This window comes from Periplaneta americana, chromosome 10 (assembly GCF_040183065.1).
Source record: "Periplaneta americana isolate PAMFEO1 chromosome 10, P.americana_PAMFEO1_priV1, whole genome shotgun sequence".
Lineage (NCBI taxonomy): Eukaryota > Metazoa > Arthropoda > Insecta > Blattodea > Blattidae > Periplaneta > Periplaneta americana.
Window position 1 is genome coordinate 36,827,713 of NC_091126.1, and position 25,387 is coordinate 36,853,099.

Consider the following 25,387-nt stretch of genomic DNA (forward strand, 5'->3'; position numbering starts at 1 on the left):
AAAGTAAATAATGAAAGTTGGATAAGTAATGTTAGTGTGACAGTAATAAACATTGGCAAGAAATAGTGATAATAATAATAATAATAATAACAATTATAATAATAATAATAATAATAATGAGATAATTTAAATATTTATTCTGTGATATATATAACCATTAAACATTGAGAAACCTGAAAGAGCTATTATTGTTAACAAGAATTGTTAGAAAAATATTTCGTTAGTCTATTCTTACATTGGTTTGATGTCTGATAGTCCCTGACATTACTCGGTAGGGAATTCCAAAGCCGAGGAACAGCCACAGTGAAAGAAGATGAATATGAGGATGTTCGGTGGGAGGGGATGGATAATATTGAGGAGTGTTGTGATCGTGTGTCTAGGTTATGATGGGTGGATAAATTTTGAAAACGAGACGCAAGATAGACAGGAGTGGAGAAATTCAATATGTGAAAGAGAAGAGAAAGACAGTGGATTTTCCTACGATCTTCTAGACGGAACCAGGACAACATTTCAAGGGATGGTGTTACGTGATGAGCCCGGCGAATATTGCAGACGAAACGGACGCACATGTTATGAACACTTTGCAGTCTCTGCGCCGAAGTAACTCTTAGATCAGTAAACAGAATATCACAGTAATCGACATGGGGCATCACGAGTGTTTGCACTAACATTTTTTTTCATGGAAAAGGATAGAAAATTCTTCAGTCGCCTAAACGAGTGGATTAATGAGAATACGTCACTGTTTAAACTATAGAACCCGAATCTTCAAAGAATTAGCCCCTGTTGTTACTCCACTTCCACAGCTGGTCTTGATCAGATGGGGAACCTGGCTATCAGCTGCTTTACATTTTGCTGAGAATCTTGGAAATTCCGTGTGTTGATTGAAGCTATATCGAAAATGAAGTGCTTCAGTTCGTAAAGTGAAGTAACTTTTGTCTTGTTGATAACTCTGCAACGATTTTACATTTGTACGACCATACTTTGGAGTGTTGTTGAGTGTATAAATTTTACGAAACAGGAAAAAAAGAAAAGCCGGTACTCTTGTGGTAGCCCTGAAGGCAGTGGCGGCTCGTGATAAAATATTATGTGTGTTCACAATTTTGTGGCTCCAAAATCGAAGAGAATTTGAAATCGTACGTTTAGTCTAATGTGAAATGTCATGATTCCAATGTTTCACTATCGCAAATAAAACGTATATAAATTCAAAACAACATATAATAATAATAATAATAATAATAATAATAATAATAATAATAATAATAATAATAATAATAATAATGAAACTCAGTCTTTTTATTTCCAATTTTTCTTGGTAAGCCAGTTTACCCAGTTCTTTACTGTTCAAAATTACTTGAACAGAGTACATTGTTTACGTTTGTTAAAAATGAATACATACCACGGTCTCGTTATTTACAAACGCGTGTGTTCAGTAATATATTTTGATTCACAACACACTGATACACTATAGCCTAAACCAGTACTGTAATCTCACTCGCATAGATTACTATAAATACATGCCAGTAAATATTATTCTTAAATATTATACACTGCCATACAGATACTTAAATTCATACCACCGCCACAGTCAGCCAGCACGTGTTTGAAAGCCAAACTATGCTATTATGCCGACACTGAAGTATAGTAATTCACAAACTACACTCTCGTAGCAGCACTGTACACGTAACTAAACGTTTCTACAGTCAGATGCTGACATCTACAGGCTATTAAATTTCCTCCTCGAGATATAGCATTTGAACGATAGGCATCGATGGACCTGACATCTGTAGGATAGATACTCATTATGTTCACTTAACGCTTTGTGCTCTTGACGAGTCATAAGCGACCAGCTAAAGACAATTTTCTCCCGCGCATGCGTGAAATTCCTGTAACCAACTCGAAAAGAGCGCGGCTTGTACGTGAACGGATGTTGCCAAGTTTACATAAGAAGTTTATGCAAGATGCAGGAAGTTTAAATTACTCGACTCTGATATTATACATCCCCACTACGTCAATACGGTATAAATTAATAAAACTAGTCGTGCATTAATGGAAACAAGGTGTACACGTGCTCTTGTGCTCTTATTGACGCACCGCCACTGCATGAAGGTCTTCTTCCCCTGACGCGCAATAATTTCACGAGATAACGAATGGCCTATTATCATAATCTAATATGTGAGTTTTGCTATAACTTGTATTATGTAGGTCTATACCGGTAGTTCTTTGTTGGTGTTTATGTTAATATAGACACATTCATGCGTCCTTATTCATATGCAAAAAGAAAAATAAATGAGCACATAATGAATAGACGGAACAGTCAGTGGCTATGAAGTACAAAGGGTTCAGTTACGAGAGAAATCTTCTTTCCTAGCGTCGACACCCGCTTAAATAGCAACCAAATTATACCAGATTTTATACCAACGCAATTTTTATTGGGTCATGGGAAATTTGGGTCTTATCTAGAACGATTTAAATTACATAAGGACAATGGCTATTTATGTATCTGTGAGGAACAGCAAACTGTGGATCACCTTTTGTTTCATTGTCCGGTGTTCAAAATCAAAAGATTTATTTTGGTCGGACATTTACATTTTCAAACAGACTTGAATAAAATTTATAAATGGGCGTTAATGCATAGGATGAAAGTAAATGGTTCTAAAAGTAAATCTATAACATTTTGTAAAACCCGAGAGGAAACTAGTCTTAATTACGAATTCAGTGGTGTTGTAATTCCGCAAGAACAATGTTGTAAATACCTAGGAGTGTATTTAAACTCCAAACTTTCTTGGGGAGAGCATGTTGATAATGTTACGGGTAAAGCATGGAGGGCACTTCACTTTATTATGAGAATCTTGAGAAAGGCTAGCCCCAAATCGAGGGAAATAGCATATCTAACGTTAGTGCGACCGTTAATGGAATACGGAACTTCATGTTGGGATCCCTATAGAATATATCAGATAAACTCCTTAGAAAGAATCCAGTATAGGGCAGCTAAATTTGTTAAAGGTAAAAGAGAAGATGGTCCCGCGCCGTGGCGTCGCGGTCTAAGGCATCCTGCCTAGGACTCGGGTTACGGAATGCGCGCTGGTTCGAATCCTCATGGGGAAAGAAATTTTCTCATGAAATTTCGGCCAGTGTATGGGACCGGTGCCCACCCAGCATCGTGATGCACTTGGGGAGCTACGATAGGTAGCGAAATCCGGTTACGCAAACCAGCTATAACGGCTGGGGGGCTCATCGTGCTAACCACACGATACCTCCATTCTGGTTGGATGATCGTCCACCTCTGCTTCGGCATGTGGCCGTGAGGCCAGCAGCCGGCTGGTAGGTCTTGGCCCTTCATGGGCTGTAGCGCCACGGATTATTATTATTAAAAGAGAAGATGGGAACGATACGATAAAAGAACTTAAATGGGAAACTTTGGAAAACAGACGTAGGAAAACTAGAATAACATCATTGTATAGAGCACATCTAGGTCAGAAAGCATGGGTAGACATAACGGCTCGGTTAGAAAAGCCAACGTACTATGGCAGGAACGATCATGATTTTGAAATCAAATGTAGGAAACAGAAAACGGATGTAGGTAAATTTTCATTTTTAAATAGAACTATAAATGATTGGAATGACCTACCTGAAGCGGTCTTTGAGGGCTGTCCTTCCTTAAGGAAGTTTCAAGAATAATTTAAAAAGTTGTGTATAAAGTGCAAATTAAAATTAAGGCGACATTTAACATTTAATTTTTTAAGGTGACATGTATTTATTTAGCCTGACGAGTTACTTCCTTGGTTTGAATTGTAAATTATTAAAAAATAGCGTGTAAGTGGGTCTTAGACTAGAAATGTTTAGTTTAAATGTAGTTCTGTTTATAAGTACAGTATGCATAAGGGTGTAATTATTTGACTTATTTGAACTGTTGTATCAGTGAAGCGAGGTGAGTAAGTGAAGTTATGGTTTTACAGTGCAGTGAATAGTTCCGATCAGTGATAATTTATAGCGTCAATGAAATGTGTTCTATAGTGTCAGTGAAATGTGTGCTAAAGTGTCAGTGAAATGCGTCATAGTGCCACTACAGTGAGTGAGATGAGAATAAAGTGAAAGACTATTAAAACTTATGTAGGGCCTGTAGATAATAATGTAGGTTGTAATGTAAAATTAGGTATTTTGTGTTTTATTATTATTGTGTTAAATTATATTGTGTATTCTTATTGTATTGTGTATAAAATTGTAGGCCTATTGTGTATTGTATAATCGTATTGTGTATTGTAAATATTGCTTATCATTTCTTTATTGTGTATTGTTTATATTGTGTATACCACTGCCACCAGGTGCATGCCCACTTGCAGTGTAAATAAATAAATACATACATACATACATACATACATACATACATACATACATACATACATACATACATACATACATACATACATACATACATGACAAACCACTATTCAATGTGTTCACAAAAACGTGCTGTTATAAAGAGTTTTGTAATTTTATATGTAATATAATAAAAACTTGTAAATAATTTGAATTATTGTAGTAGATATAAGTGTTAATTTTAAGTAGCAAGACTGGGTTACCCACGTCAATGTAATTTTATATGTAATATATTTAAGAACTTGTAAATAATTCAAATTATTGTAGTAGACATAAGTGTTAATTTTAAGTAGCAAGACTGGGTTACCCACGTCATTGTAATTTTATATGTAATATATTAGAGAACTTGTAATGAATTCAAATTATTGTAGTAGTTATAAGTGTTAATTTTAAGTAGCAAGACTGGGTTACTCAAGTCAAATGAATTCTCATTATAATAATATAACCTCAGGCTATAACTATAACCCTAATGTACTTTCGGGTAAAATAGGGTTCAAGAAATTGTATATTCAAATAATAATAATATAGAAACAGACGCAATGAATTTCGATAATGATAAAATTACAAGAGAAAAACTCAAGTATTACCTGCAAACTTTAGTTCGTCACAAATTTCGTTTAGACTCGCTCTCATCTGAACTGAATTTCCGGCGTGGAAATCCGACACTCTAATCCTCCGGCTACCGGTCTCCATTACATATTAGTTAAATTAGACTGAAAGTCGGTGGCGAAATACACAGAATTAAGTTTGATTGTGGAATTACACTGGGATGGTAACAGTTTCTAACTCGGACCTGGATTATAGACTTTATATTTGAATCCTGTTCGGAGGCGGGGCACGTTGTAGGTCGAACAACTGTTAGCATTGGTGTACGTAAGGCATCGAGAATGCACCAGCTCTATATTCCTCACCCTGAAGCGTTTCACGTGCAAATTCTTGGGACGCGGTACATGTACCCAAGAGACACACACCCTGTTAGAGTCTAGTCGGCTTTATCGATCCGCCATCTTATGTAGAGTTGGTATTCCGCGAGTTGTCTAAGTGTAATTTTGAAAAGTTGGGAAGAAGAGGACGTGTCGTGAGGGAATATTAATTAGATGATGAATACACTCTTGTGGGAGTTTTTGCATTTCAGTGGAGTGAAGTTTTTCTGAGTTTAAAAAAAAATTATACAACTTCGAAATTACATTACTGTGGATGATAAAGGTACTACTTTAAGGGGACAAGATAGTCAAGGTGTTTTCATAGTGCGTAATGCTGACTTTAAGTGGTTATTTCTCCGAAAGTATAAAAAGTGTTATTTTCAAATTTTACATGTTACTCTATATGCTTTTTATTTATTTTTATTGCGTTATTTTATGACGCTTTATCAACATCTTAGATTATTTAGCGTCGGAATGAGATGAAGTTGATAATGCCGGTGAAATGACTCCGGGTCCAGCACAGAAAGTTACACAGCATTTGCTCATATTGGGTTGAATAAAAATCTCGGAAAAATCTCAACTAGGTTACTTGCCCCGACAGGAATCGAACCCGGATCACCTGGTTTCGCGGCCAGACGCGCTAACCGTTACTCCACAAGTTTGGGCCTCTACATGCTTTTAGGATTATATTGGTGGTTAGTTTGTTATATTAACTGCTATAATTGAGCTTAAAAAAATTGTATTTAAATGAAAGAAGAAAAAACAAAATAAAAATTGTTAAATTCATGTACATTTCTCTTCAAAACTGGTGAATGTACATGGCTAAAATTTTAATACATATATTGCAATAGACCTATCTGCGTTCACTACCAAAATTATAGATCTAGTTCGATTTTATCAATTAAAAAAAATAATAAACTTTTATAAAAATTCTACCGAGAAGACCTGAAATTTTCAACACAAAAACATATCTAAATCTTGTAATACATATTATATCAATGTAAAAGTATTACCATTAAGTCATTATATGATGTACAATGAGGGTGTAAAATTTCAGCTCTGTAACACTAACAGTTTCTGAGATGTAGGTGCATATACAGAGTGTTAAAAAGTGTCCAATATTTTAGGAGGTGCTAGTATGCATCAAAACAAGGACAAAATTTTTAATAAATATGGATCCTACAACACATACTTTCTGAGATCTGAACACTTGTTCAACAAGACGAAGATCATGGTCATAGGAGGAAAAGTAAAGAACGTAAACTTGCGAATTCTAAATGAGGCAGTAGAGCAAGTGGACAGCTTCAAATACTTGCGGTGTACTATAAGCAGAAACATGAGCTGCTGCCAAGAAGTCAAAAGGAGAATAGCAATGGCAAAGGAAGCTGCGGACCTCTGGAGAAGGAACTAAGGAAGACACTAGTGAAGTGCTTTGTGTGGACTGTATTATTGTATGGGTCAGAAACATGGATATTACGACGAAGTGAAAAGAAGCGAATAGAAGAATTTGAAATGTGGATATGGAGAAGGATGGAGCGTGTAAAATTGGTAGACAGATTATGAAACGAAGCTATATTGGAAAGAGGGCATGAAGAAAGAATGATGCTGAAACTGATCAGAAAGAGGAAAAGAAATTGGCTGGGTCACTGGTTGAGAAGAAACTGCCTACTGAAGGATGCACTGGAAGGAATGGTGAACGGGAGAAGAGTTCTTCTCATCGTGTAATAATCAATTAAATTCTATTCGAGTTATGATTTTCTCTAGATAAATCAAAATCTCTAGTGAGATTAATTACTGTTCATAAACTTACTAAAAGTTTAGGTACCCACTACTTTCTGTATGGAAAGAAAATGCACTGATTGTAGTGAATTTATATACTTGATTAACATAAAGGGAACCATATAGTGTTTTAATTGAAATATTAGTGTCATATGTGAATTTAAGAGTGCAATTAAAATAAAAATTATAATGTAACTGATTTATTCCATATATTTTACCAATAGGTCTATATTTTATAAATGCAGTGACGAAGACTTGAAGTCCTACAGTGTTGTAGCCGGGCTGATCACGTAACACCATCCCTCGAAATGTTGTCCTGGCTCCGTCTAGAAGATCGTAGGAAAATCCACTGTCTTTCCCTTCTCTTTCACATATTGCATTTCTCCACTCCTGTCTATCTTGCGTCTCGTTTTCAAAATTTATCCACCCATCATAACCTAAACACACGATCACAACACTCCTCAATATTATCCATTCCCTCCCACCGAACATCCTCATATTCATCTTCTTTCACTGTGGCTGTTCCTCGGCTTTCAAATTCCCCACCGAGTAATATCAGGGACTGTCTGTCAGACATCAAACCAATTTAAGAATAGGCTAACGAAATATTTTTCTAACAATTCTTGTTAACAATAATAGCTTTCTCAGGTTTCTCAATGTTTAATGGTTATATATATATATATATCACAAATAAATATCTAAATTATTTCATTATTATTATTATTATTATTATTATTATTATTATTATTATTATTATTATTATTATTATTATAACTATTTCTTACCGATGTTTATTATTGTCAAACTAACATTACTTATCCAACTTTCATTATTTACTTTCATGTTGTTTTGTGGGCTAGATATTAATGTTATAATTATGTAAGCAATTGAGGGGTTTGGGGGAAAAACCAGGCAGTTCCAATTCAGTATTTTTCGACATAATGGAGAAAAACTTACCGCCAAACAATAAGCATATACAGAAGAGGCAGATCCAAAATGAATTATAACTGTGAATGTAATTCTTGGAACTACTTGGTTCTTCGACCAAACGACAGAGCGTATTTTTTTGTCCTCTGTGCATAAATAACTCAAAAATGAAAAAAAAAAAAAAATTGGAGCTGGCTGGTTTTTCCCCCAAACCCCTCAATTGTATTCAATTAGAATTAGAGTCTGGCTGGGCGGAAGAGGAGGCCTACTGGCCTTAGCTCTGCCAGATTAAATAAATAAATTATTATTATTATTATTATTATTATTATTATTATTATTATTATTATTATTATTATTATTATTATTATTATTATTATTATTATTATTTGTGATTCAAAGTTGATATTGAGCCTAAATTGAATTCGAATCATATCGATATTGATAAGGAAAATGCTTAACCTGTGAACAAATTGTTATTTTAATGTTTCTACATCATTTTAATATAGAAACGAATTTTCAGCGGCCAGATAGCCTAAAAGAACCACTGTGCCGCGCCCCGGCGTTCCTGGTTACGACTACAACCCTGGCTGTAAGACATATTATAATTATATGCTACTGTACCTACTGCTGTTCTGACGGTAACTTTTGCTCCATAATCGAACGTATCGCCTTTGTAGTTGAAAGGGAACTGTAGTATAGTTCAAAACAGTGTCATTACATTTGGGTACATTTTGAACACTCAGCACTGAAGTAAACTGAGCTGGAAACTGATTAAGCAGATCGAAGTTGAGAAACAGCTCATTTGTTGGATCGTTCGGTGAGAGCCCACGCTGCGCGCTGTGTACACAATGCCGTCTGTCTGGCTGATGTACATCGCCAAGAATGGATCCAATTAAAGCCGGAAACAGTGCATCAAGTTATAATCCCGTTTCACTCTTTAACAGTTAGCTTTTAGTGATGATTCCGCATGCTATACAGGCCCAGAGACACCCTTCGACTTAGGTAGATGAATGAACCCCTGCGGTGGCTTGTCACGAAGGGGGTTCCAGTTCGAGTCCCGTTCAAGCTTCAGTTTTTTTTTTCATTTGAAAAGTCCAAGTGACACTTGTTACGGAGGTACAGTCCGCGTCACCGTTTTTAGCGTGTGAAATACGTAATAGGAACGTAAAATGCTAGGGCCGTATTCATAGACATTTTTAACGCGGGTTTCCTGTGGATGTTCGGCGTTTTTCGTATTCATAAACCAGTGTTAGCGATAGGATATGATTTTAATTCTGTACTAGTAACCAGTGAATAGCCGAGGCTAGCTTAGTACGCTCGTAGCGCGTGCTGCGAAATGTCTATGAATAGCACTCCTAGTGTCTTACCTTTAGCGTAGTCAGTCTGACAACTGCGTTTGGCAAATGGCTGATATGACATGTATATGAAGTGGTACCATTCTCAGCTGCACTAGCAACATGCTCAGAAACTGGGCACTATACTCTAGGACACACGCCAAAAACGCTGGCGCCAGCTATAACAGTTGGGATTTCCTCCGGTTACTCCCGTTTCCCATATTAGTAATCAACATCGTTGTGACCATTCTACATTCTGTCATCATTCCATAGCATTCCCCGAATGTCGGCTGGCGAGGCATGGAGGGGGCTGGTCTAAGTATGAGTAGGGTCTCCTGCTCGAAAACGGAATATTCAGCGAACCTTAGTGTAGTCAGCCGGTATGGTTTTTTAATGTAATTAGCTTGAGGGTAGCCGTGATACATATTCTAGGTCGAAATGATGTGTATAGGTGACTTCTTAGCGAACTTCCCTTCTGTGTAATATAACTAAAAATATATATTTTTCATAACCAGGGGTGTATTTCAGGCCTGATGGGCCCAGGTGGCGCCAAGGTACTATTTTTCGAGATCGGGCGGCGCCGGGGCACTTTTCTGAATTTCATATTATCGTCAAATTTTCAGTTACAATAAAAAGTAATATTTTATTCACATTTGAACAATTTCATAGTGAGGTCTATTACCTCTTTATCTAGATTCGAACCCATGTATTTTCGTCTGACATTTCACACGTAGGCCTATTCCTGTGAAAATGTGGTGGTGGTGGTCGTGGTGGTGTGGTGTTCGTGATGGTGATGGTGGTGATGATTATGATGTTGATGATGATGATAACTACTTCCAATACTACCGAAATCCCAGAACCAGGACACTTTTTTGTTCAGAAATAGACCACTGTTCCTGACATAAAATAACTGGAGTACGGTATAGGTAAATACTATAAGAGTGGCTTCAAATACCATTAGAAAATATAGAAATAAATTATTTTGTTTATATTACAATGAAGACACCTGTATAACCAACGGTATTTTCTAAACTCCGAACGCATTAGAGCTTCTTAATTAGACGTCAACGACAGCTATGTGGTTTTTCGTCTTAAAGAAACTAGAAAATTCCCATGAGGTGGTATCATGGAAACGCAATGGTTTATCGTTACATGTATAGTTGAAAAAGATAATGATAAATTAAGAATCTGAAAAACGATGGTAAGTGAAATGGAACTAACGTGAAACCAGTACAGATTCGTTTTCCTGCAAGAAGTCCATGTAATATTATGCCATAGTCCAAAATTTAGATGGCAACGCCGACTGTAGGAATTTGGCTGTTACTTCGTGGAACGTTTCCCGTATGACCACCATTTACTTGTCTACCGTTGATCTCTGAGCGAGTCATAAGGACTGTGTGGGGTGTCCGAAGCGATTCCAGAGTTTCCTTAATAGATGGCGTTATGTATCTTTTTTAGATATATATTTTACATTGGTACTAGATGTCAACTTTTTTCTTATATAATTCAGCTGTTGGTGAATCTCTAGCTGTATTACAGTGTGTTGCTGCTGTATGAAACGTGTTGAAGCTTCGAATTTGTTATGATGTACAGTGAAAAGGGCAAGGAACTTTAGTTACTTTATGGTTTTAAGGGTTATATTGTTAATAATCTGGAACTTTAGATCTGGACAAGGAGAAAATGACATGTGTTACTTAAATAAAAAAAATAGTACGACGAGAATTGACTGAAGGGACTATTGATACACTCACCGCACAAGACAGGCTGTTAACAAAGTAAGTACAAATGTTCATGCATATTTTTAAAGTAGGGTTCAAATGTTACCTTCTTTATAAAGTGATTCTGAACATAAGGGAATACTACCGGCGGCAGAGGCCCTTGCCTGCTGATCCCGAGTTGTGCTCGTGCGTGTGTTCGATTCTTGCTTGGACTTGCTGGGTTTTCTTAGAGGTTTTCCCAAACCGTATGCCGAATGTCAGGTAATCTCTGGCGAATTCTCGGCCTTATCTCGCCATATATTGTCTTGCTTTCATCAATGCCATCGACGCTAATTAACCTAGTAGTTGATACAGAGTAGTTAAATAACAAAAAAAATAAAAGAAAGTCATAAGTTAAGTTTTTACTTAGACGTTAGTTTTGCAGCCGCAAAATCAAAATGAAAACTAATAGGGCTGCAGTGATGACTATTTCTAACCATAGGCAACCTCGTAGACAGCCCTAAATCTGTATGAAATGGCAAGGAGATCGGGAACCACTTACGACAGGGATGCAGAAAAACAGTGCGAGACGCTCTCTTGCGCTCCTAGTGTACGTGCAGTATATTGTAACGAGGGGAGGGGGAAGACTATCAAAGTGACTGAAAGCAATAACAGACTAGTCAGTGGCGTACTTCACAAAATAATCTTACGTACCCACCAAAGTTTAATAATGAGTGGGAAGAGAACTATTCTTTTTTTGTTTGTAAAAAGAAGAAAGTGCACGTTGTATATGTATCTTAGAGTCTGCGCGTGAGCGTCTATTTGCGTCTGTGTATATGCGCGTATGCCTGTGTGTATGCGCGTATGTATGTGAGCTGACCTTCAAAATAATATGCCTCTACCCTGCACTGCTAGAAAGTAGATATAAAAAATTTCGCCATTTCAGTACTCTCATTGTTGCACCTTTTAGTTCTACTTACAATTACGAAGAGTTTTTAGCCGAGTAAATTATCATAAAAATATTACGCGAAGTAGAATTACTGATAAATATTTGGTTCATTTACTGCGTGTTAGTTGTTCGAAGATAACGACCGAATTTGTAGCGCAGGACGCTTTCCTTTTTTTCAGAATGAAAATCGTAGACTTTGTAAGGGATTTTTGGACACACCTAAAGTTGAAAAACCAAGGATTTCAAATAGAAATTACTTATAAAATCCTCTGTATTTATACTTTATCTCTTGAAAAAAATCCTTGCAATATCGAAGATTTTCATTCTGTAAGAAAAGGAATAATCCCTGTGCTACAATGTCTAAAATCGCCACTTCACTTTAAGTTTGCACCAGATTTTAAATTTGGTTTCAAATTAATTATGATCAAAATCGTTAATTAAAAAAAATTGCCAAAATCCCGCTTTTGTAAACTTATATTTGAAGCTATGTAAGGCATACCACAAGCCTGAACAAACCAGACCTTACATTCCGCTGTTCTTAGACTTGCTTTCTATGTACTTTCCTATTATAAAGCGTATATGCAAGACATACCAAAAGCCTAAACAAACCAAGACTAACCTGTCACTAATTTTCGACCTTCCGAAAACTAGCTATCTGTATACATATAAAGTCCACTGCTGTGGAATAACGGTTAGCAGAGAAACGAGCGGATCCGATTTCAAATTCTGGTTGGGATAAGTTGCCTGGTTGAGATTTTGCACGGGTTTTCCCTCAACCCATTACCAAAATTACACATTTAAGTAAAATTCATTTGTAATTACGAAACTCTCTTTGTATATTAACGGAGTTACAATTCTGCCTCCGCGTGCAACACGCACAAACATCCGTAACTACATAACCTCAACTTTCAGAAGCATCCTCCATGACGTACAGAATCTAAATGACCGACTTAGTAGGCTACTGAGTGCGCTGTTATACGGAAAGAACACACACCGTCAATAAGGTCGTACATGATTAAAACAAATGACAGTTATTCAGCGCATTCTTACTGCTCTATAAATCCATTATCAAACTAATACTCGTATCATTAAGCAGCAGGGAGGAACAATGTAACAACCACCGGCGTAGCTCAGTCGGGTGCGGGTTCGATTCCCACTTGGACTGATAACATAGTTGGGTTTTTCCGAGGTTTTCTCCAACCGTAAGGTGAATGTCAGGAAATCTATGGCGAATCTTCGACATCATGTCGTTAAATCCACCTCTCCATCACCAATCCCATTCGACGCTAAATAACCGAGTAGTTGATTGAAAGCCATTGATTGAATTCCTAATATACTCAATTCAAAATTTAAATTTTAAATTATGTTTTACTTAACGACGCTCGCAACTACCGAAGTTATATCAGCGTCGCCGTGTGCCGGAAGTTTCTCTCGCAGGACTTCATTTACATGCCAGTAAATCTACTGACATGAACCTGTCGCATTTGAGCACACTTAAATGCCATCGACCTGAGCCAGGATCGAACCCGCAATCTGGGGCACAGAAGGCCAGCACTGTACCGACTGCGCCACTTAGGCCGACCTCAATTTAAAAGAGCAGTGTCCTTTGATAATATATGATTGAAGGTGTTTTAATTTTGTCCTTTAAATGTGCAGAAATTTGAACGGAACTATTTTAACATTGAAATATTTCGTTGCAGAACGAAAAGTTACAGTTGTTCGGATCAAATTTCTGCACATTTCAAGACCAAAACTAAACTTTTTTCCATCAGTTATTATCATAGGACACTGCTCTCTTAAATCTATACTAATAATAAATCTGTAGCCGAAATTTTTCTGGTAATTTTCGATTTTCCAAAAATAATTGGTCCTAACATATATAATTAACCACCCTGAAACCGAAAATCGCTTTTTTGAAATTTTTGTTTGTATATCTGTATCTGTCTGTCTGGATGTTTGTTACCTTTTCACGCGATAATGGCTGAACGGATTTCGATGAAAATGTAATATAAATTAAGCTCGTTGTAGCTTAGATTTTAGGCTATATGACATTCAAAATACCTTATTTAAAAGTGGGGTTATAAGGGGGCCTGAATTAAATAAATCGAAATATCTTGCTTATTATTGCTTTTTTGAAAAATGTTACATAACAAAAGTTTCTTTAAAACCGATTTCCGATAAGTTTTATTCTATGCAAAACTTTGATAGGACTGATATTTAAGTATATACAAGACTTTTAAAATAACAATACAATACATTTTCACCACCGCCTCAGATTATAGCGTTGTTGTTCCTGCAGTAACTCCTACGTGCAAAATATAAATTTTTTTGAGTAGGAAGAAAAAACACATTTATTCATTCCAGGGCAATGGTACATAGGAGATGGTAAATTCTTACATTTTCGAAAGAAAGAAATATAATTACATATCACTATATATGCTGTATCACTATTTAAGTTATTTGAAGGGTTCAGAATCATAGTGGGCCATTTACTGAAGACGTAGAAAACGAGGGTTAAAATTAAGTTATTACCATAATTCAGTGGAAACATATAGCAAGTAATATAAAGTATAAACATTAAAACTAAAATATATGTCAATCTTCATTAAACTATGGTTGCATGTAATAACAATTAAGAAACATATTAAAGGAATTGTCATTACACCAAATGAGTGGTCTCTGGATCAAAATGATCGCATCTTAATTTTTTTAATTCAATTTAAATTAAGTAACATATTAAACGATTTATTCTTCTATTAAACACGAATGTTCCCTGGATAAAAAGTCCTATTTTATTATGTAATTGCCTTATATTCATGTCTAACGGGTGCAGCGGAGCGCACGGGTACGGCTAGTGTTTAATATAAAACAATTTGTATCTCGGAAAGGAAGCAAAAACGAGCAAAATTGTATTAAACTTTTTTGTTTTAAATATCTCAAAGAATAAAAACCTGAAATTAATAATATTACTTTCGGTTCAACCTGTATAATTCTGAAAATAAGGGTCCGTTGAAAAGACATGTTCATATTAGCACCTGACAACGACCTACATTCCCTACCTAGGATTCGACCATAATCGTGTCTCTACTTTTGCGCCTTAATCGTTTCGTATAACACAGCTTGTTGTTGTCGTTTTTATATAATTAAATGACTAGGAGATTTAGTCCGTTGTTGCATTCTCCAAGACTGTTGCGATTATATTATTCCCGGAAAATCTTCCGAGACACTTCGGACAAAGGCGTGTCTGTTAGAAGAGAAACAGTTATTACTTAATGGAAGTTGACATTAGTAACTTGCAAAGTAATTCTGTCCCCATCTGCGTGTTACGTGAAATAGAGAAACTGTAGTTATTTCTGTTGTATACGACAAAAACAATTTGAACCTTCACTTCACAGTTGGATTTATTTTCATCCACCCTCACCCCCTGGAAATAGAGTACGTTCTTTCTCAGGAGAGTAGTAAATGTTACACGGAGCGTTTGTCTGCATTCATCGTTCTCTTTACAGTTGAGATCCATCGGGTTTCAATTACTTTTATTTAGAAAATAAATTATCAGTTATCACCCATGAAAAGCGTTGTAACTTCCTGGGAAGTCACGGTCATGGGTTTGAACCTTGCCTAGCAATCGGATGAGGGCATGGCAGGGTGTGTCGTTCTATAGCGCTGTGTGATTATTTCTTCCACTCTTTCTTCTTTTTTAACTTCAATATAGGACGTTGCCTGCCGGTCTGAAGTTGCATTCGGGCGCGGGTTCGATCCCCGCTTGGGCTGATTAACTGGTTGAGATTTTTCCGAGGTCTTCCCCAACCGTAATGTGAATACAAGGTAATCTATGGCGAATCCTCGGCCTCATCTCGTCAAATATCATCTCGCTATCACCAATCTCATCGACGCTAAATAACCTAGTAGTTGATAGAGCGTCGTTAAATAACCAACTAAAAAAATTGTAGGACGTGGAAAGAGAAATGTATTCTGATTCTGAAAATATACATTTTCATGGAAATGAACGTTTTAAGCGTTTTTCATTCCAAATAATTTTTATATTTATTCTGTTCATTTGCATGTACCAGAGGTCTGCATCGGACGTTTTCGCTCGAGCGCCAAGTAGTTCATAGCATAATCCGATAGGTAACGCACATACATGATGGGTAAAATTGTCGCGAGCGATAAATCCTCTAACGGTGTAAGCCGAGCGTTAGACATTCGTTCTTGTTACAGTGATGAACTGTGTAGTAACATCATAGATGTTTATCATTTCAAAACATTGCAGTGTTTAACTAACCTCTCCATAGTACAACTACAAAACTTGCTTTAAAATGTAATATAAATGTTGTAGGTAAATAGTTCCCCCCCCCCCCACTCAGGAGTGATTTTGTTTTTGCCATATCTGAAAGATGTTATGTAATTGTAAATATAATTATTATAAACGGAGACCACAATCACGATAATGCAAGAACCGTATCAAGTTTTCTAGTAATAATAATAATAATAATAATAATAATAATAATAATAATAATCTCTAATAATTAGTGTATCAATCTTTGCGTCTGTAACAGTTGTGCAGCATGATTATTCGTTTTATTATATTTTCTGTGACGTTATCTCTGTACTAATATTGTTATTAATTCACTGCTATATCAATAATATTTTGTAAAACGTTTCTACATTGTCGCAGTACATAGGCGGAACACTATGTATGGCCCTATCATATTATTATATATGTGGTAAATCAAATATTGAACAATTATTAATTAGCAATAATAACCGTATATCGAATTTTTTCATACTATTTTATTTATAACCTCATGTTCCTGTTTTGGTACGTTCCATTGACTGTTCCATTAAACGTTTGTCCTAAACGCAGAAAATAAAGCCTTATTTTTACCGTGTGAGCAAAACATATGTGTATCTTATCTGTCGCCTTCCATACAAGGTAAGACATGTCGGTGAGATGACCTTGTACTGTGCTTCTATTTATTACGAGCGTATCACGACCGTTCTTATCTCACTCGATGGTGCGACACTCGACCGAGTTCAAGCGAGCGATTTAACTCCAATGCAGCTCTCTGGCATATACACGGTGATTCAAAACCTCTGCGACAAACTCTGAGGGGTGATAGATCTAACACTAAGGAACCCTTTTTGTTAAACAACCTATGTCTTTTGACGCGATGTTTAGAAGTTACCGTTGAAAATGTTTTTGCGCGGGCGTATGTCAATATATGCGAATGTGTGCACCCCTCTTTGTTTGTTTGTTGAGATGTTTGCAAGAGACGAGAAGGGTAGTTGTTTGTTCGCAGGAGGGCGGTTTTCGAAAAAAAAAATGATTTTTTGTAACTTGAAATTATGATTAAGTTTTTTTTATGAAACTGCTCAAAATTGGATTTTATCTCGTGTAGGATGATAGAGTAAGCTATGTATGGCCATGTTACAGTGGCATTTGCATGGAAAATAACAGAGATTTCGAATGAATCACTTAATAGTCGTGTACACATTGCATGGGAACAGGGCTGTGACACGCTGGCAACATTGTTCTTACGTACGCAAGACATGTGGCCGAGCTAGGTGAACGGAGCGGACGGTACGCTTACATTCACTTCGTCATTAGTTGCAGGCTACGTGCAGTTGGAAGCAGTTCAAACACAACGAGATGCCACAGTTTTCTAATCGTGAGTTTTCTAATGTTATTGATTTATGGCGAAACTGGTCACAATGCCGCTGCAGCTGCTCGCTTATACCGTGACAGATAACTGGATCAGGAGTGTGAAAGTTGTAGACACGCAACTGGTGGACACTTTGAACGATACCTTTAAAAGACACTGTAGAGGATGGTGTACAAAATTTAAGTGTACCCCCCACATTAATGTAAATCATTTTCATTTAGTTTCAAAGTTTTTTATTTCTTCCAAACATTGTATTGTAATTGAGTTGGAGTGACATCAACTGTGTGATCCTCAATGTAAAATAATACTGTATTAAAGGATTAATTTTCTTTTATGCATAATTTTTCATTCTACTTTATTATTGATGAGACTGCCTTAAAATGTAACGGAAACTACGTGTTTGTTCGCACTAAATTTAATGCTGAAACGATACAGTAACGAACGTTTCATCATAGATAACGAATAACATATTTCATGTAATTAACATATTACGATTACATAATTTTTTGTGCGAGATCGTGCGTATTTGCTTGTTTTCCGCACAGAACCAATACGCGGTAAGTGTGAAATACCACATTCAGTATTCCCAACGTAACACACATAACAATTTCCCTCTTCTTACCGCTTAAGCGCGACATTCATTTTACTGCTTTAGGCTTTTAACATATTATTTTTAGAGACGTTTAACATAGTAATAATTATAAATTGGAAACTTACCACTGCAATTTCACCTAAACTGCAATGTTAATTAGATTGTTTTTAAATATTTGCAAAAATTAAGTAAAGTCTACTACTCCACGAAACTTATTGCATTCCTGATACAAGTAACATTAAGGAAGCCGTGAAAAAATTAACGAGATTCCAGATGCCGATGTTATTACTGCAATATGTTATATAAATAATATTGTTAAAATATTAAAATGAAAAATAAATCATTACATAACCTTACCGTTTGTTTTAAGTTCGCATTTATAGACTGGGGGGAAAAAAAGACAGACGTATATCACGGCCTGCTGGAGTATAGTAAACACAGAAAACATTTTACAGCAACAATGTTGAAGAAAGATATTTTGGTGTTCCGAAGTTGGCGTCATTAAACAGAAACCAACATGGAGATTTCATTGCAACTAATTAGAAATTCGTCTTTCAGGTGTGTAATAAACGATCTTCGCACAAAATAATGTACGATACACGAGCGGTATGTTTGTTTTCATGTTCTCGGAAATTAAAAAAGCTCAACTACGTTTCGCTTTTTCAATCTTTTCCTCGACCATGAAAACGTCAACATACCGCTCTTGTAACGCATATTACTATTATTTGACTGGATTCTCAACAGATGCTTTTGTTTACAAAACGGGATGTGTGTATATCCTCTCAAAACCCCTGCCAAGTAGATGATTGGAGCGGCATTCAGTATGCTGGGATGCAATGATCTCGCGAAGTAAACACTGCTACTGTCTACAACGTTGCTACATTGCAACATTAGTTTTCTCGAAATATTACAAAAACTATTGGTCGTATGAAAAAATATTATTAGACAAAACGTTCCCAAATGACATGATCTGTTATGTGTGTGAAGGATTGTAAAAGGTTACATCCCAACCTGTATATACAGGGACATTATTTTATTTTCAGTTCAATTTTTATTGTACGTGAGTTTTTTAATGTACTTCACTCCCACCCCTTCTAATAATGAAGTTCCAACTGTCCTCCACACAGAACCAAGGCCGCATATAGTAAGCAGTACTGAGTTAGTACGTTCCAAAAATATGTTCACGTTTTCCAATGACGAAAAAACTTTCAATATTGAATCATATTTTCGCACAGGTACTGTCGTCCGTTTGCCTATGTCGCATCCCGATTTCCCCCACCTGCTTCTGCTCGTCCCACTGTGACGGCTAGTGACTGGGCTGTCTTAGCTCTTTTCTGAAAACATTAATTTCTGTTAGTAATTGAACGTCTAGTAATATTATACAACTGTTTAAAATAACTTAAATGAAAGGGCCTCGTTAAGTAATTAACTGTCGATATTGATTTATTGATATAGTTCACAAGTACAAAACATAACAAAAGATCTATAACGTTAAGTAATTAACTGTCACGTGATTTCCCCTGCCTCTTTTTTGCGATCCTGCGACATAACCACTTGGACGGAAGTAGATATCATGTCTGTGTAATTTTATCTGTGCGGGTCGTGCCGAAGTGAAGGTTGAATTTACAGTACGTAAGGTACTCTTTTATAGAGAAGGTACAGAATTATTTTAACATGAGTTACTAGTACGAAGAACGAAACTGGTAATTGGAATTATATGCAATAGTCTATAGTGCCATAATATGCACAAAAGAACTGAAGTTTGTGTCGAAAATGAAAGGCCACCATTTTCAAAGATGTGTTTAAATATCCATATTATGATTATTTTTCGATTTAACTTCATTCTCTATATTGTACGCTAATGTGATGTAGACAGTATAATATGCACTGCATAATGAATACGTTCGCATGGATAACTCAGTTCCTGAGTAAAAACACTTATAGTTAAAACTGTACTATATTTTGATTAAACAAAAACCTAATGAAAATTATCAAACTCAAAATGGCGATATTTCCTACTTTATGTAAATGGATGAACTACTTTTCTTCCCTCCTACACCTAGTAAAGTGATTTGTTTTTATTTTACGCTAGTGTCATCGAACTCTAGTCGTGGAAGGGAGTAGCAAACGGTGTTTCCGGATCAATTGTTAATCCAAAGGTATAGCCAGGTTAATATAAAAAATGTTAGTAAAAATAAAATGTTGTCCCTGTATATATGTGTGTGTATATATATATATATATATATATATATATATATATATATATATATATATTCGTAGGTCTACTTTATAGGACACAGACTGCAGAAAATATTGTAAACTAGTCATTAAATAGTTTGTGGTTTAAGAAAAATTAAGTTTAAAAAATATCAACTTACGGAAAAGTGCAAAAATATATATGAATTTCATGCACCGTCAAATTTAGAGACCATTTAAAGGGCTTATCTGCAGAGATACCTCCTTTTTTCTGCAGTTATTGTTTTAAAGAGCAAGTTTTCTACTATTTTAAAACATAAAATGAAAGATCAAATTTTTGATCTCTAATCACTACCCACTCTCCTTAAAACTTGAGACAACGCTACTGCAATTGCCATAATAACAGGTAAAGAAGGTGGCATTCCGGTTTCATTGTTTATGTCTAAATGATTCCGTCTCACAAGTGTATACGACACAAATACAGATCTCTGACACATGTATCGCTATTTGTATCGATACAGTTCTCAGCATGAATAGGGTCTTCAAAAATAAAACTATCTCAGTTTTGTATAAGGCTTCTGCGTCACTTGACAACGTGGCTAAGGCAGAACGCAGCACGAGATCCGTGTCGTCACCGCAATCCCTGAGGCAGGGTTCCTAGTGGTCAGACCAAACTGTCAACATGGCAACCCTTCACCTTTAAGGAAGTTGACCCTGGCACAATTGCAGAAACTGAAGTGCGCTAACTTGTTGGCGGGAGTAATTCCTGCAATTGAGGGTTTCCCAATTGTGGTCCAAGCCACACTGACCGCGAGACCAGAGAGCCAGGAATGATATCTTCTTCGGAATAGAGAAGGGCTCAAATACAAGGACGATAATGGAGACGAAAATGTTGGTGCTTACATAAATAAATTAACATTCGAATCCAATACGTCTCATTTCGTATTTTGCAATACGTATAAGCAAGTGATAATTTTTATAAGCCACAAAAAAGCGAGTGAATATTTTGTGTTATTAATTTTAATACGTTTACTTATACAGGGTGATTCAGGACCTCTGCAACGAACACTGGGGATCGATAGATCTCGCAGTGAGGATCATTTTTCTTAAAACAACCCATGTTCTCCGATGCCTCGTTTAGGAGCTAAGCGACATCGAAACAAACAGTTTTCAGTGAATAATTTCAAGGAAAAATTGTTCCGGGGCCGGGTATCGATCCCGGGACCCTTCGCTTAACGCGCGAACCCTCTTCCGAGCTACCCCAGGAACTATACAAGACACCGTCACAATTTTTCCTTTGTATCCACACTACTCAAATGAGCTGACAAGACGCCAGAACTCAACTATGAGTGCACACAAATACTTGTGTGACTTAAATTGTGGCTTTCTGTTAACGTACCTCCAGTAACGAATGTATTATACAAATCTGGCTTCCAGGTAGTAGCTCCCTGTAAAGCAGGTTTGAATAATTTCAAGGAAAAATTGTTCCGGGTCCGGGGACGATACATTCGTTACTGGAGGTACGTTAACAGAAAGCCACAATTTAAGTCACACTCATAGTTGAGTTCTGGCGTCTTGTCAGCTCATTTGAGTCGTGTGGATACAAAGGAAAAATTGTGACGGTGTCGTGTATAGTTCCTGGGGTAGCTCAGTCGGAAGAGCGTTCGCGCGCTAAGCGAATGGTCCCGGGATCGATACCCGGCCCCGGAACAATTTTTCCTTGAAATTATTCAAACCTGCTTTACAGGGAGCTACTACCTGAAAGCCAGATTTGTATAGTTTTCAGTGACATTAACAATTATGAAAAGAATCACTTTTGAAGTAAAATTAATTTATGGTTTATTAAACAACGCTCGCAACTGTCGATGTTATATCAGCGTCGCCGGTATGCCGGAATTAGTTCCACAAATTTCTTTTACTTGCCATTAAATCTAGTTACATGAGCCTGTCGCATTTAAACACACTTAAATGCCATCGACCTGGGCCGGAATCGAATCCACAACCTCGGCCACAGAAGGCCAGCGCTATACCAACTGCGCCACTCAGGACTACTTTTTCAAGTATGAAGACCTGTAACTTGTCAGCAAACAAATTGTCTACTCTGAACCTGATTACATTCATTACACCGTCGTGCTGCGTTCTGCCTTAGCCACGTTCTGGGGATTTTGTAGTATAAAAGTAGGAACATCTCCAGAATATGATAACGACTTTCAATTATGGTGATCATCGATAGGAAAGCAAAATGTTAGGTAGAGAGTGTGTGAGAACAATTAGGAAAAAAAGAACAGAATTCAAACTATATGGTTCAGAAAATGTTATACGTAATAAAATTCTTGAAATCACACATTATTGAAGGCTGAAAAAGTTAGATTAAAAATGGGACTGAGTAAGGAAATATTAAGTGTCGAAACTTCGAACAATAGGATATTAAATTTCAGCGAAAATGTAAAAGATCACATAACGAGAACGGAAGGGGATATACAACTGAAGCAACATTGAAATATCTATGTGCCTATTAACCAATCTCATGTTTACTTGAGGGAGGTGGGATATGATGATAGAGACTGGAAAAGATTAAAAAACGGGCTCTCAAGTGTTGTCGGAAAAATTCACCATTAAAATGGGACACGCTCACAGACAGGAGAACGCGAATTCGATTATGCGCACTGTTCAAAACATACAGAGGTGAGCCTGCCTGGAGAGAAATAAAAAATAGGTTGCAGCCGCCAAATTACTCTTCAAGGAAAGACCACTCATATAAATTGAGGGAAAGAAGACAGAGGACAGACACTGGAAAGTTTTCTTTTCTCAATCGTACTATCAGGGACTGGAATGCTTTACCTGCAGACTTATTAAAGGCTTTACCAACAACCAAAAATGTATTTAAAAATAGGCTTAAGGACTTTACTAATAGACGGTAATTTATACACAGTATTTAAAAGGTGTAAATGATATGTTGTTATTGAAGTGTTGTATCAGTGAAGAATTATGTTATGTCAGTGAAGTGTGTTGTGTAAGTGAAACGTGTTTCTGTCAGTGAAGCTTTATAGTTTATAGTGGCAATGCAAAGTATTTGAACAGTGAAATGTTTTTGAAGTATTAGTGAAATCAGGATAGAATCAGTGAAATGTGTCGTAGTTCCAGTGCAGTGAGTGAGTTAACAGCGAAATGAGTGTAGTGTTGAAAGGTACTTGTGCAGATATGAACATATCATACTCGTGGGTTTTAGTTCGAACTTAGGTTTAAGATACAAATTAGGTTTACTTTAAATGTTGTTTTAAGTGATCGTGCTTCATTTAATTTAGGATGTTCCCTGTTATTATTATTATTATTGTTATTATTCTTATTATAAATTATTTTAGTATTAATTATTAGTATTATTATTAATTGTATTTTTAATTAATAAGTTTATTATTGTCATAATGGAGTGTAATTAGTTACCACTGCCACCGGGTATATACCCATTGCAGTGTGAATAAATACATACATACATACAATCTTGCTCAGGATAGGGACCGATGGCGGGCTTATGTGAGGGCGGCAATGAACTTTCGGATTCCTTAAAAGCTATAAGTAAGTTTAAAGTTACAACCTTCAACACATTCTTGATAGCATATTTTTCCCAAGTCACGCTTGGAAGTGAGTTCACCACACTGTACAGTGCACACGATAATAATTCTTGAGAGGCTTCCAAACTGTACATAGTGCACACCTTGCCGTTGAGCGGGATGCATTATCATATTTATATATTTATGATTACTTGAGAATGACACATTTCTTTATGGCAGCTACTTTTAGGACATAAATATTTAACATTTTGGGACAGAATTTCTTAACAAAGAGAATTGTTAGGTATTTCTCTTGTTGAAGGGACGCCGCGAGCTAAGAAAGCTTGGAACGTTTGCTTCCGGTAACTAAAAGAATATCAAATTCACAGGGCAACCGTCCCCCCCTTTGTCTCCCTCCTCTGTCCCTTTCATCATGAAGAATGTATTAAATTTTCACGTAAAATCACCCCAAGTATTTGAGAAATGATTTTTATCGACCATTTAAGAATGTTGTACCATTTGGAGAGCTATCTAACTTTCGTGGAATTCGTGATAGTAAAATAGTGTTTTGATAACACGTAACAGAGTATTCGTTATGGATTTATCAGACATTAATTTTACAATTGATAAAGACCTCGAAAATAACTAACCAAGCAACTAACACAATCTGGATTGAAACCCACGCCCGAACGCAGCCTCAAATCAGGAGAATAGTTCTTTACGCCTCATCTATATCCTTGGCTGAAGAAATGCGAAGGACTGTAAATTTTACAAATTCTCATTCAGCTCTAATGGAGATTCAAGAAATCTACTAACTCAAATATGCCTGAGAACATAATTGCCAGTAGGTTTATATGAGAAGTACGGGTCTTTAATATATTTAGCTGCCGTAGCATGGTATCTGACTCCTGGGCGACAGGTCGAACATCAGCCGGTAAAAGGTTGCCTATAACGGCGGAAGCAGAAATGGACTATGAAACCTACCTTACAGTAGACGTTGGAAGTGTCGTCCTTCCGCTCATATTCAAGCTTGATATCGCGAGAATATGTTGTCACACTCTCTTCTATCAACTGAAATTATTCTTATTTCATGTTTAATAGGCCAATTAGCCTGGAGTTCCCCTGATGTGTGCGCATTCATGAGAAAAGAGTTTGTGTTTCAAACTATCCCTAAGTAGTGAAATTAAGAAATGGAGAAGAAAAGGAAAAATGAAAAAAAAGCAAAATATATAAATGAAGGAAAAATTAAAAAAAATGAAAGCAGAAATAGATAAATCAGGAAATCTAAACTGAAAGCAAAAACGAAAAGAAACAAAGAAATCAAGAAAAGAGAAACGGAAAAACAAAAAAGAAAAGAAATAGAGAAATCAAGAAATGCAGCAATGAAGGAAGAATGAAAAAA

At 36.3% G+C, this 25,387-nt stretch overlaps 1 protein-coding gene and 1 non-coding gene across 2 annotated transcripts in view; both read left to right on the forward strand.

Moving 5' to 3' along the window:
* LOC138707601 (cell adhesion molecule Dscam1-like) overlaps positions 1-25,387 on the forward strand; it is a 386,068-nt gene that overhangs the window by 80,917 nt on the left and 279,764 nt on the right. The window lies entirely within an intron of this gene.
* Positions 22,074-22,147, forward strand: TRNAS-GCU (transfer RNA serine (anticodon GCU)). The gene has a single exon. It is a non-coding gene; the product is annotated as a tRNA-Ser (tRNA).